The sequence below is a fragment of the Candoia aspera genome, chromosome 11 (assembly GCF_035149785.1).
Source record: "Candoia aspera isolate rCanAsp1 chromosome 11, rCanAsp1.hap2, whole genome shotgun sequence".
NCBI lineage: Eukaryota > Metazoa > Chordata > Lepidosauria > Squamata > Boidae > Candoia > Candoia aspera.
In genome coordinates, this window is record NC_086163.1 from 3449697 (window position 1) to 3459165 (window position 9469).

The following is a 9469-nucleotide window of genomic DNA, read 5'->3' on the forward strand; positions in this document are numbered from 1 at the left end:
GGAATGGCAGGATGTCCACAGGATATGGTAAAAAGGTCAAGCTGGTGGCCACAGTGGGGTGTTGAAAGCTCCAGCCATTTTTTATGCCCATTGCACGCACGTAGCCTGATGGCTGCTCTACTCTGGACTGCGTGAGACTAGTTTGAAGACTAGACTAAAAATGAAGCAGGCAGAGAGGAGAAAAAGCCCGGAATTTTGTCTATAACTTCCCTTATGGGAAGGTAGATAAGAAGGAAGCAAGATGTCAAGGAAACAAAGGAAAAACTTCACCTGAACCAGACAAAGGAAGATGGGCCTGAGCACATGGAACCCCCCCCCCACCACATCCCATCAACAGCTACCAGACTTGGGAATCCACAGAGCAAGGACTCTGGGGGATAAAAGGGGTCCCAAAGCCTGCCCACTCCCTGTCTTTGGATCCAGACTTGGCAGCTTCTGTCCCTCTGGCTAGTGCCTGGCAGCCTAGCTGAGAAGGACGCAGGTAAGTGTGGATAAGGGTGTGTGTGCATGTGTGTGAGAAAGAGCAAATGTACCTTGCAGCCAGTAAAGTGTTGCTGTTCCTTTAAATTCACTGGGCCTCCATGGATTCCAAAGAACCTGTTGTGCCTCAGTGTTCGGTTGGAAGTGATTGGTGTGTGACCCTAATTATATCCCGGCCATTGGCCTGGGCTGTGTGTCTTGTCTGCTCAAGCCGCACCTATCTGGAAAACCCGGGTAGAAAGCCAGGGGGGCTGATGAGATCCATGAGCCTCAACAGGCTGTGAGCAAGTGAGTGAGTGACCACAATCCAAACCTGTACGTGTAACAGCTGCAAATTCTTCCTCTTTGCTCCCCCAGAAGCTCCTTCCAACACCCATCCATACTCAAGGGTATAGATACCTCTCATACTACCAGCATCCTCCATTTATAATTAAAGAAAAGGTGTGCCTCTTGGGCTGCCTTGAAGTCCGGTCGTTCCACATTTTTGAAGGAAAGCTGTGATTAGATGTTGGCAGTCTCTTAGACAGAGAACAGGCAGAGCGAGCCACAAAAAAAGTGACAGAGCCGCACTCGGTCTGTACACCACTGCCGCTTCGTGGTCATTGGATTTGCACTGCCAACCATCAGAAGTCTGACTGCCTCCCATAAAGCCATCCTGAGCAGGATGAATTATTGGTGGCACTACAGGTCAGATTTCAGCAAAGGATCGTTACCTTGTCGTGGTGCTGGAGCTTGAGCACCTCAATGATGCCGTGAGCTAAACCGTGAAGGGCCACCCAAGACGGGAAGGTCGTGACAGAGAGGTCAGACTAAATGCGATCCCTGGGGAAGGCAATGGCAACCCACCCCAGTATTCTTGCCGTGAAAACTCAATGGATCAGTACAACCAGAGATATGTCGGTATACCATCGAAAGATGAGACCCCCGGGTCGGAAGATGGTCAAAATGCTACTGGGGAGGAACAGAGGATGAGCTCAACTAGCCCCAGACGTGATGACGCAGCTAGCTCAAAGCCGAAAGGACGGCTAGCGGCCGACGGTGCTGGTGGTGAACGGCGAATCCGATGTTCTGAGGGTCAACACACCATTGGAACCTGGAATGTAAGATCTATGAGCCAGGGCAAAGTGGATGTGGTTATTGGGGAGATGTCAAGATTAAAGATAGACATTTTGGGCATCAGTGAACTGAAATGGACTGGAATGGGCCACTTCACATCAAATGACCACCAGATCTACTACTGTGGACAAGAGGACCACAGAAGAAATGGAGTAGCCTACATAATTAATAGTAAAGTGGCTAAAGCAGTGCTTGGATACAATCCAAAAAACGATAGAATGATCTCAATTCAAATTCAGGGCAAGCCATCTACCATCACAGTGATCCAAATATACGCCCCAACCACAGATGCTGAAGAAGCTGAAGTAGAGCAGTTCTATGAGGATCTGCAGCACCTACTGGACAACACGCCTAAAAGAGATGTTATTTTCATCACGGGAGACTGGAATGCTAAGGTGGGCAGTCAAATGACACCTGGAATTACAGGTAAGCATGGCCTGGGAGAACAAAATGAAGCAGGACATAGGCTGACAGAATTTTGCCAAGACAACTCACTCTGCATAACAAACACTCTCTTCCAACAACCTAAGAGACGGCTTTATACATGGACTTCACCAGATGGACAACACCGAAATCTGATTGACTACATCCTTTGCAGACAAAGGTGGCGGACATCTATACAGTTGGTAAAAACCAGACCTGGAGCTGACTGTAGTTCAGATCACGAACTTCTTCTTGCACAATTTAGGATCAGACTAAAGAGATTAGGGAAGACCCACAGATCAGCTAGATATGAGCTCACTAATATTCCTAAGGAATATGCAGTGGAGGTGGAGAATAGATTTAAGGGACTGGACTTAGTAGATAGGGTCCTGGAAGAACTATGGACAGAAGTTCGCAACATTGTCCAGGAGGTGGCAACAAAATACATCCCAAAGAAAGAGAAAACCAAGAAGGCAAAGTGGCTGTCTGCTGAGACACTAGAAGTAGCCCAAGAAAGAAGGAAAGCAAAAGGCAACAGTGATAGGGGGAGATATGCCCAATTAAATGCAAAATTCCAGAGGCTAGCCAGAAGAGATAAGGAATTATTTTTAAACAAGCAATGCACGGAAGTGGAAGAAGACAAGAGAATAGGAAGGACAAGAGACCTTTTCCAGAAAATTAGAAACATTGGAGGTAAATTCCAGGCCAAAATGGGTATGATCAAAAACAAAGATGGCAAGGACCTAACAGAAGAAGAAGAGATCAAGAAAAGATGGCAAGAATATACGGAAGACCTGTATAGGAAGGATAACAATATCGGGGATAGCTTTGACGGTGTGGTAGAGCCAGACATCCTGAAGAGTGAGGTTGAATGGGCCTTAAGAAGCATTGCTAATAACAAGGCAGCAGGAGATGATGGCATCCCAGCTGAACTGTTCAAAATCTTGCAAGATGATGCTGTCAAGGTAATGCATGCTATATGCCAGCAAATTTGGAAAACACAAGAATGGCCATCAGATTGGAAAAAATCAACTTATATCCCCATACCAAAAAAGGGGAACACTAAAGAATGTTCAAACTATTGAACAGTGGCACTCATTTCACATGCCACTACGGTAATGCTCAAGATCCTGCAAGGTAGACTTCAGCAGTTCATGGAGCGAGAATTGCCAGATGTACAAGCTGGGTTTAGAAAAGGCAGAGGAACTAGGGACCAAATTGCCAATATCCGCTGGATAATGGAAAAAGCCAGGGAGTTTCAGAAAAACATCTATTTCTGTTTTATTGACTATTCTAAAGCCTTTGACTGTGTGGACCATAACAAATTGTGGCAAGTTCTTAGCGGTATGGGGATACCAAGTCATCTTGTCTGCCTCCTGAAGAATCTGTATAACGACCAAGTAGCAACAGTAAGAACAGACCACGGAACAACGGACTGGTTTAAGATTGGGAAAGGAGTACGGCAGGGCTGTATACTCTCACCCTGCCTATTCAACTTGTATGCAGAACACATCATGCGACAAGCTGGCCTTGAGGAATCCAAGGCTGGAGTTAAAATCGCTGGAAGAAACATTAACCATCTCAGATATGCAGATGATACCACTCTGATGGCTGAAAGCGAAGAGGAACTGAGGAGCCTTATGATGAAGGTGAAAGAAGAAAGTGCAAAAGCTGGCTTGCAGCTAAACCTCAAAAAAACCAAGATTATGGCAACCAGCTTGATTGATAACTGGCAAATAGAGGGAGAAAATGTAGAAGCAGTGAAAGACTTTGTATTCCTAGGTGCGAAGATTACTGCAGATGCTGACTGCAGTCAGGAAATCAGAAGACGCTTAATCCTTGGGAGAAGAGCAATGACAAATCTCGATAAAATAGTTAAGAGCAGAGACATCACACTGACAACAAAGGTCCGCATAGTTAAAGCAATGGTGTTCCCCGTAGTAACATATGGCTGTGAGAGCTGGACCATAAGGAAGGCTGAGAGAAGGAAGATCGATGCTTTTGAGCTGTGGTGTTGGAGGAAAATTCTGAGCGGGCCTTGGACTGCAAGAAGATCAAACCAGCCCATCCTCCAGGAAATAAAGCCAGACTGCTCACTTGAGGGAATGATATTAAAGGCAAAACTGAAATACTTTGGCCACATCATGAGAAGACAGGACACCCTGGAGAAGATGCTGATGCTAGGGAGAGTGGAAGGCAAAAGGAAGAGGGGCCGACCAAGGGCAAGGTGGATGGATGATATTCTAGAGGTGACGGACTCGTCCCTGGGGGAGCTGGGGATGTTGACGACCGACAGGAAGCTCTGGCGTGGGCTGGTCCATGAAGTCACGAAGAGTCGGAAGCGACTAAACAAATAAACAACAACAAAACAGGTCAGAGCCTTTGAACCAAGTAGCTGTCAAAATCTTTGCCGCTGCATTTACAAAAGAAATCACTCCATGGAACCTTTCCTTGCCTTCAGCATTAGTTACTTGTTTTAATAGCAATTTTATCAAAAATTGCACTTACAATGATTAAAAAAAAACTAATACAAAGCAAACAAAGAAGAAGAAAAAGAAGAAATAGAAGGTGCAGGAAAAAAGAAAGTAGAAAGGGAAAAAAAAGAATATAGGAAAGAAAAAAAAAGAAATATATAAAGAAGTGACTTCCCACCTTCATCACAAGAAGTATAAACAATTTTAGTAACTTATCACCTTCTCTTAAAATACAACAGATGATCTCTTCTTCCCATAGTTTATTTATTTATTGATATATATATATCAAATTTAATCACAGCTGGCTTCCAGTGGGAATGGTGGACTGAACAGCTGTGCCCGCTATTTCAGCGGGCGGAGCAGACAACACAGCAACTTTTTGGGGGCTAGTGCAGGCTTTCCTGAACCCCAGAAACATTCTCTGAATCAAGGAGAATACTTGGAATCACCCCATCTGTCCTCCAAAATGGTGGCTTGCAGCCAGGAGATTGAGTGAATGACTGATCATGATTAAGATCCATTTTTGCAAGCATAAAGGCAAACTTGCCATGTTTCACTGTTTTTAATTGTTTAATCTAGTATTATATTTTGTAAGACACCCAGAGTCCACTGGGATGGACAACTATATTAAAATGTTGTTGTTGTTGTTGTTAATTGTTGTTGTTATTATTATTTGGGGGAGATAGTTGCAAATAATTATTCAAAGATTCCTCAATCTTATTTTCCAAATTTTCATGTTTCAATTTTTGTTCCTTTTTCTGCCAGGTAACAGCAGTAACCTGATCCTCCATATATGCCTTAAAAGAATCCACACAGCCAATTCACAGAATGTCTATCTGAATCAAAACATCTGTTGCCCCTCTACTTCGTTCTCTGTGCTGGCAGGTACCTGTTCTTGCAGTCCTGTTTGCAGTGTAATGCTTCCCTGTATATGTCATGCGCTGCCTGCCTCTGAATAAGGCTCAGACACTGGTTCGATGGATCAGGCTCTGATTTATTCACAGCGCAGTTACAGCGTCGGAAGAAAAAAGCTGAGAGTGACAGGAGCGCGCCGGTGCGGGGTTTAAATACCCCGCGCCGGTCAGCGCCCCCTCACTCGCGGTCACGTCACCCCCCTTTGTCCAATACGTTGCCCTGCCGGTGGGTGAGGGGTTGTGAGGCCCCGCTGGCGTTCCGGGATCGCCCATCATCGGGTTTTCTATTCATCCGGTGATTGCTGTCAGCTGGGCGATCTCCGTTGTATTGGCGCTGATGGCTTGGGTGTGCTCCGTGATCCGTTTAGTTATTGTCTGTTGGCCGTTAGTCGTTGTGAGTTGATGGCTACTTATCTTGAGCCCCTTCACCTCTTTCCTTGCTATTGTCATGTGTGCCATTGCGCTGATGACTTCAGCTCAACGGCACTCATGACAGTATAGCTGCTTTGATGCAGGCTATTTTGAATTTTGGCAAAAAGAGAGGGACCTGTTTTCAGAGAAATGCCCAAACTCACCACACCAGAACCTGAGGCTTTACCAGCCCTCTAAAGCTGGCGGGGGGGGGGGGGATGAAGACTGGGTATCGAAAGCAAACGTTTGTTTCATGGGTTACGCAGTGGCGTGATTTCATCTCAGGGAAAGGAGCGTGGGAAGAGGAGAGACGCTTCGAGAATCCTGGGCTTCTGATCGGGACAGGCCCAAAAGGTTTAGGTCCCCAACCCTAGCCCTTAAGGGAAAGTGAATGCTCCTTACCACTTCCTCACCTTCAGAGAGGGGAGGCAGTTGCCCTGCTACACTTCTCAAACCTTGCAGCTTGGTGCCACATTCCAAGACGCTGCCAGGTTTGGGAAGAGCTCCAAGAAGAGCTGTCCTCTGCTTAATTTTGCTTCGGCCACTTATTGTGATGGCTAACTTCCGTAGAGCCCAAGAGGCTGTAGGCTGTGTTTGGATGTGGAAAGGAGCTTATGAGCTCTTGATCTTTGCAACCAAGATGACACCTGCATTAGTCACAGCAGCTGGAGTAGTTACAGAGAAGAAATGTGTTCTTTTTCCATGCTTCCTCCATCTGTCCCCACCCTCTCTGTCCTGGGGAAGAGGGACCCACCCATGTTGCATACTGCAATGTGGCAGGTCTGCTTGGAATGAAACCGCAAGGTTGCCTCATCTCCCACCACCTCACCCTCCAGCATTGTGGTCCCAAACTACTCCCACATGCACGTAGGCTTCAAAGGTCTCTTTATTTTCAGAATACATATAATCTATGTACAAGTATTTCATGTCTACAGTTCGATATACCATCCTCCTCCTCCTCCTAAAATATTTGTGTGGCCAACGTTAGAAGATGGGGAAGTCAGAAGGCAAAAGGCAGAGGGACTCAGCAGCATCTCTTTGCAATGGCTTTCAACAAAGACAATGAATTCCAGAAAGCTTTTCAAAACACTCCCAGGGAACAGTGCTGGTGCAAAACAGAAGTGGTGCACGGTTAACACCGACCTCACAAAATTCAAGACATCCTTGCTGGTGGGATGTGAGTGGAGAGAAGCAGATGTGTCACCTGTTTGGGGATTTGGGGCTGGGGATAGACAGCCCTGAAACTGACTCTGGATACCTCCATCCGGGACTGCCTATCAGGACATCTACAGCCCCAACGTGCCTCCGTCGTCATTCATATCAGGAGCCTCGGAAAGTGAATTATTTACATATCTAAATCAAATCTGGATTAGAGCTGTGCAAACATTGCCAGGCTCAAATGGAGTCCCCATTTGCCATTGCTTCACAGAATCGGGAGTCTGGTAGCGCCTCTTCTGACTAACAGATTAAAAGGCAGAAGCTCATGAGACACTAAGGCAGGGCTTCCCAAACTTTTTCCCTCATTACCCAAAACCACTTATCTGGCTGGTACAGGATGAGGCGCTCACTTTCTTACCCATGGTTGCGCCTGTCTATTCCCAGCCCCTTTTTATCCACTCTTAAATCAATTTAAACATCCCTGTTGTGATTGGGTAATGGCTTCGTGTGTCGTTACCCAATTTTACCCAATTTGGGGTAATTTACTCAGGTTTGGGAAGCACCGCCTTAGGCCTTGCAATGAAGTTGCCAGAAAAGACACTACCAGACTCCTAATTTCTTTGCACCATAGGCTAACAGAGCTCTCCTCCAACACCACTTCACGGAAGGAACTCACTAACAACCAACTTATCTACACGCAAATTAACAATTCAGGGCTGGAGAAAGTGCCTTTTGGGAGAGACCAAAGCGGCCTTTGCAAAATAAGAATCCTGGGATTATGCAAGGCATGACAGGTCGAGACTCATACTAGCCAACCACGTTTTAGCCTAGAGGGTTGTGCAAACCCGGCCCGTTTATAATGTTCCGGTGGGTTGCGTGAACTTTCAATTCAGTATATCATAGTTCAGTAAACCCTCATTCAGTTAACCGTGCCCCGACTCCTTGCATATTGAAGTCACTTGTAAGCTGCTTCAGTGGCTGCTTCTACACAGCAACGGTAAAGCAAATGAAAGTGAAATTACTGCACACGGTGCCAAGCTAGGTTAGCAGTAGCCCTAGCATCTTGCCTGGGCTTTAGAAAGGGGTCAAACTTCAGTTAAGGTGGAGCACCTTAACCTCGGTGTTTATCTATGATTTGCCGTGATTTACATACATACCACGCTAGCCGTGGTGCCCTTGGTCATCCTGAACCCAAAGGAAGCACCTCAGCTTAACCCACCTTCCTGACTTCTAGACTCAGAGATAGCGGCCAGAAGGGTTGTCAAGGGGGGTGGGGGGGAGGTTGCTCTAACTGGAGAGACTCCCTCCCTCCACCTCCTGCTTGTTAGATTCATGGAACTTATAAATAGGTTCTAATCTAAAAAACAGCCAAAAGTATGAACTGGCAGCTGCTACCAGGATGGTGTGCCACCAGCTAATAGGGCTGCTGCCAAGCCCCACCTTTTTTTTTACCTGTGCCATTTTGCCAGACTGGATGAGTGGCGCGCTTTCTTACCCACGGTTGCACCTGGATATCTTCTGCAAACACACCCAGTTTCCTGGGCATGTCAGAATCTCTAATCAGAGGTCAAAAAGCAACTTTCTGTCCTGAGATTCTGGGATGCCCACGGATGTAGGTGAGCAAGCAAGACGGGCATCAGTCTCTGAGGGCTTTCTCACTGCCTCTGGGCATGGGGCTCCAGAGAATATTGGCAGGAAAAAGACAGCCCTATTTGGCAGACAAACTAGCTGGCAACTGCACTCACTCCAAACATTTCATCAGCGGCATTTCATCCAAAGGGGAGCGAAAGGAAACTTTGGTAGCAGAATCCAAAGGGGATGACAACAGTAGAAGAGCTGATGGTGGGCATTGCCTCTTCCAGAGCAACCAGAGGGCAGCAGAAGTCGTCTCCTGCTGCTGCAACTCCGTTCTCCCTTCCAGCAGGATGAGGCCTGGGGTTGGAGAGGACCTGAGGGGGGAGGTGCAGGAGAGCATCCTGGTCCAGGAGGGGGAGAACCAGAACCCCCCAACTCTGCTGTCCTGCAAGAGCCCCCCATCGGAGTCTAGTGAGGATTCAGCCTCTGGTTCTTGACGCCACTGGCAATGTGGCCACAAGGGCCCAGACCATGCCAAGCAAGGGCTTGTTCCAGGCCCCGCTTCTCTGGAAACATAATCAGAGCAAGGGCGCAAGAGGTATCACAGGGGGGAGCTTTGAGGATGCCCCCATAGGTCATGAAGTACGCCTGGACAGAGGATGGAAGGAAACGCTCCTGGCAACGGCACCTGGGAATGCAGGTGTAGCTGGGGCAGAGAAGGTTCCTATGGTCCAGGGACATCCATGGAGGGGAGATCACAATCTAAGATGGTGGGTGTGGGTCACCATCAAAGCCCCACCCCTTTGGTATGTGCCCCCCACAATGGGAGGGTCTTCAATTGCAACTCCTAACCACCATCTTGCAGATTTGGGCCCTCTTGTGAATGCCCCTGCACAGCAGCTTCCATGGCGTGGTGGC